At 31.8% G+C, this 5,384-nt stretch overlaps 1 pseudogene; it reads left to right on the top strand.

Moving 5' to 3' along the window:
- Nucleotides 1-454: 454 nt before the first annotated feature.
- On the top strand, nucleotides 455-3,023 carry LOC107919686 (uncharacterized; annotated as a pseudogene).
- Nucleotides 3,024-5,384: the final 2,361 nt, after the last annotated feature.

Genomic DNA, 5,384 nt, shown 5'->3' with positions numbered 1-5,384 from the left:
TGATTATTTGAATTTTTATATTCCTATAAATAATAATTATTAATTATCAATTAATTTTTTTAACAATTTAAAAGTAACAATTAACTGTTTTGACTAACTAATAAGATGATAAAAATTATTTAAAAGAAAATTAATAAGATTAGCATAATGATTATATTAAATCGAAGTATATGAGTTGCATCTCAAATTTTAAATAGTACAGGATTAAAATTAAAATTGCTACTTTTTTTCTTTTCTCTTTTCTCCTTACAAGAATTGCTTTTTGGCTTGGGGTTGCTTCCTGTTACTTTCCCTCCACTTTGAAAATAGCAAAAAAATATTAATTTGTCAACACAAGTTATTTAAACGTGATTAACTTGAATTCGATTACCCAAGAAGACAAAATAAAAAGCCAACCAATATTGCCTATAAAAGCCCATTTCGGCCTTTGTTTTCCTTCCCCCTTCTCCTTTGCTCTCTGTTTTTCATTGAGAACATCATTACAATCACATTCTCTCCGTTTCTTAGCCTTCAAAGACTACCTTTCATTAATTTACCTTGTTTTTGGTATACTATTTTATTCATTGCAGCCTTACTTCAAAACTTACTTGCATTTTCTTTTCTTTTGACATCTTCAACCATTCTTTCATTGATTTTTAAGCTAATTTTGATATAAAATCTGAAACAATACTTCTTTCCTTTGATCAATCTAGGTCCATTGATCAAGCTCCTTGCTGGTCTCGAATCCCAAAAAAATGGCTCAATATGATTGCCTTTTGTTAGGTAAGCTCTTTTACTTGAAAATTACAAGGTTAATATATGAACTAATGGCCAAGAAGGATACAAATGTTTTATTATGATAATTTTTAAATTAAAGCAATCAAATATTGCACTTCATAATTTGGTAATAACAATTCCTTCAACGCAACTACCTTGAGAAACATTCATTTTGGCAGCACTGATATGTAATGACAATTTGGTTGAATTTGTAGATCTTGACGATACCCTTTATCCTAAAAATTCTGGTCTTGCAAGAGAATGTGGCAAGAATATTAAAGTTAAGGATTTGCATGCATTCTGATATTTGGATGCTCCCATTTTTACTATCAAGATTTAATGCCAATCAAATTTATTATTAATATTTTATTTGAAAATGAATGCCTTATTTTTCAGATTACATGGTCGAAAAACTGGGCATAAAAAAGGACAAAGTTGTGGAATTATCCAACCTCTTGTATAAGAATTATGGGACAACAATGGCTGGCCCTAGAGTATTACTTCTATTAAACCTTTCCTTTTTCAAGCATTCTTTTCTTTAGATAAAAGAAAATATTAAAACAAGAGCATGCTGCTAAATAATATAATTTTACTGTCCTTTTCTTTTTATTATTTCTCTCTCTTTTGCAGGCAGTTGGCTATGACTTTGACTATGATGATTTTCATAGGTATTACAACTTTTTTTTTTTTTGACATGAGATAGGTATTACAACTACATTTTTTATTCCGGGTTATTTTCTTTTTAAAGTATAATTATTTTATCAATCAAGTTTTTTAATTAATCATGTCATCCATTTATATGTAAAATGTCAATTTCAGATATAACTTATAGCATATTTTAAAACACAAATTAACATGTGTTAAAAATCAAACAATGTCAAGAAAAAAATTTGGAGGATTATTTTTGTAGTTGTCATATGAAGTTATTCATGTAGGAGGTACTTATATTTACAATTTGATTTATCTATTTCAAATATAGTAATGTTAAATTTGAGGTAGCATTTAATGCTTAAGCTAAACTATTGACTTGTTTGATGGAAAGAAATTATTGATACAATATTATACTTTGATTACTCAATTAAAACATTTTAAAATTTAAAATCAATTCAAAATCTGGGTCAGTTTGAACATTAATAATCTCTCGTGCAAATAACCCTTTAATTTTTAATTTCCTTCATTTAATTTTGGTATTTAATAGGTATGTTCATGGACGACTTCCGTACGAGAACCTAAAACCAGATCCTTCATTGAAGAGTTTATTGCAGACCTTGCCTCTTAGAAAAATTGTAAGAAGTTGGCTACCCAATGCATAAGCAAGTATTGACCGTCTACTTTAAATCTAATTATCTCCTAACAATATGTCTCGTTGTAATAGATATTTACAAAATTCAGACAAGGTCCATGCCGTTAAAGCTCTTACAAAACTTGGATTGGAAGACTGTTTCGAAGGGATTATATGCTTTGAGACTGTTTCGAAGGGATTATATGCTTTGAGACTCTCAATCCTACCCATAAGAACACAGTTTCCGGTGATGAAGAAGACATCGAGTTTTTAGGATCAGCTGCTACTACAACCTATGTGCATACCAGCCCTCAAATTTTCGACATGATGGACCAATTTGCTCACCGCAACCAAGGTACAACATTGCCCAAGACCCCCATTTGCAAGCCGCAAGAATCTGCCATAGAGCGTGCTCTCAATATTGCCAAAATCAACCCTCAGAGAACAGTAAGATGATCATCAACACAATTTACATCCATGAATTTTGTAACTTAATGATGCTTTTCACAGTTTACTGATGTTTTCCCCATCACTGGATTTTGCTGTTTCAGTTGTTCTTTGACGATAGCGTCCGCAACATTCAGGCAGGAAAACATGTTGGTCTTCACACTGTGCTGGCAAGTCCTTGAAAGCCTTGTCCTTTACCTAGGCATAGCATACCCTGAACCTAACTTATTGTCCTTCCGTATGCAGATTGGTACTTCCCAGAGACCTAAAGGTGCAGATTATGAATTAGAAAGTATTCACAACATCAAGTAGGCATTACCTGAGCTGTGGGAAATTGATATGAAATCCGTAGTGAGTTATCCCGGCCAGGTTACAGTTGAGAAATCTGTGACATCTTAGATCATTTGTTATTGTCTGCATTCCTTCGTATTGTTTAGAAGATGATGTATATTAATATAAAACATATCTTAAAAAAATGGAAATTATCCTTTTCTGGGGTAAAAAGAGTGAGTTGTTAAATTATCTTTCCCCTGTTTCAGATGGCTTTATCAGTGTTGTCTTAATCGATACTAATGCTTATATTAATCACGAAATGAATATAATATATGAGATATAATTTAATCAATTCTCTTCATATAAAGGAGGTATTGTATATAACTTATTTCAGATCAATAGGGGTAAAGCTGATGTATGAAAACGACAAGGAACACGACTTGTTCTAATTAAATATACTGTGTTATCTAGAAACAGTTGTTGAGAAAAAAGCTTGGTGTTTGGAAGGGGTTATAACGAAGTGCACAGTTCTTTAAACACTATGTGAAACAGAAAACAAATAGGGGATAGAAAGTTTGTAACAATTCGATTTCTCTATGTCTGTGGACGCAAACTTAGTAAGAAGTATACACTATCTTCAAACTCTTACACCTTGATCCTAAATCTATAACACACTCGTGACAATTTCCTCACTTGTATCTTTGAAGATAGAACTCACCACTAAATTCATGTTTCCTAGGAATTTCGCCTCAAAGAAATTAACAAATCAATTCTAAAGACTAAACCCTCATGCATGCTTACTTTTTTTTTTTAAGGAAGATTAAAAATTTTATGGTGATTCTATATATGCTCACTAAAATTAGCATTTATTTCATGATTTACTTAACATAAAATACTTGAAGTAAATAGAAGATCATACATGAATTTGGGCTAACATACCATACAAAATCAATTGATGTTGAGCATCTTTCCGCTTACCTGCCTTCATGCAAGAATCATCTTCCACAAAAAAAAAAAAAAGAATTGAGGCACGGTTCCTCCCAAACTTAAGAAGAACAATGTCTTCATTGTTCAAAAATATTCATCAGAGGAAAATAAGAGAAAAGCTCAAAAATTTTATTTCATTAAAACCAATTCATGAGTGCGACCATATTTTATTTTGCAAAAAAAAAACAAAAATAGAATAAAATAACTGAAAAATAATTTTTTAAAAATGGGTGAAATATTTTCTAGCTCAAATTTATCGGTCCTATAATATTCGACTACTAATTGCTCACTTTAATCTTACCTTGGTTGTCAGTGCAAGTTTTTGGCCCTCGAGATTTAAAATTTTACCCAGACCGAATACTTGAGACTAGGTCCATCTCCATGGACCCTCATTAGTTGAAATAATGTTGGTTGAAGTAAATGATCCTAAACATCGATACTTGAGTTTACCTGGATCAAATACTCGTGTAGGGTCCATTTTCTCTGACTTTCATTGGACCAATCTTCTCCAACTTTAGGCAATATTTCGTGCATACCAAGAAGAACTGTTATCTTGAATATATGCAATATGCCATCCGATGTCCTTCTTGTGCTTTTTTAGGTTCACAAACAACTCTACTTATTGGATTTTAATCAAAACTCGAAACGTTAATCTTTCTATTTCAACCCATGGTTTTGGGAAAAATTTCTTCGTATTTGTTTCCAACAAAGTTAGATTGTCATCCTTGTCATTTTACTTGGTGGATCAAATGCCAAGATACAGTCTAATGGATCGTGTACTGAGTTTAATCTCTCACTTATAGGGATCAACGATTCTATCTTGGATGTTGATGAACATTTGTCACCTGCATTAAGATGTTGGATCCGGTGTCCTAAGTGTAGTATTTTCATTTAAGTACACTTGTAATTTTTTCGAACAGATTGATTAATAAAATTATTAATGAATTAAATTAAGATACTTTGTATTATTGTCCTTAAATGATTTATGCACGCAAAGCAAAATAGAAGCAAATGTTTCTTATTGGTTGTTTATTGTTTAACCTGACACTAAGTGGTATTATGTGGTCGAATCGTAGTACGGAAAGACAATTAGTATACAGGTCTAAAAATGTCATTAGTCTAATTGTAAATGAGCAAACCGATTGAAAGACTAATATGTCATCAAGTCTAATTGGAGAGATGTCTTGCCTTGGGCATCAAAGTGGATGAATCCTAGATGATAGAGACATAGATGTCACTAACTGTTCTAACAATACATCAGACATGGCTCAAGAAGGATAGATCCTAAATCCATTTATGGACTTATTCACTTGTGATGTTCATAGTGTGACATACGTAAATCCTGAGTGGATAACGACTATGTATACGTGACTCATACACTTTGATGTGAGTAAAAACTTGATTTTAAATAGATAAGGAACCAAAAGCTAGTGTGTTGGGTGTACAACTTCTATAGTATGTAGCATCATTTACAATAGTTGAATTCATAACCCAAAACATTGGTAAATGATATACTTTCATTACATGGTTGATGAAAAGTAAACGTGGCCATGGGTCGTTCGCCTTTGTGGTGGATGACTTTATCACTATTTGATAGTGATTGACTTTTCATGAAGGAAGAGGTAATGGTTACCATGAG

Source organism: Gossypium hirsutum, chromosome D13, assembly GCF_007990345.1.
Source record: "Gossypium hirsutum isolate 1008001.06 chromosome D13, Gossypium_hirsutum_v2.1, whole genome shotgun sequence".
Taxonomy (NCBI): Eukaryota; Viridiplantae; Streptophyta; class Magnoliopsida; order Malvales; family Malvaceae; genus Gossypium; species Gossypium hirsutum.
The sequence above is the reverse complement of the archived record's forward strand: the minus strand, read 5'-3'. Positions and strand labels throughout refer to the sequence as shown.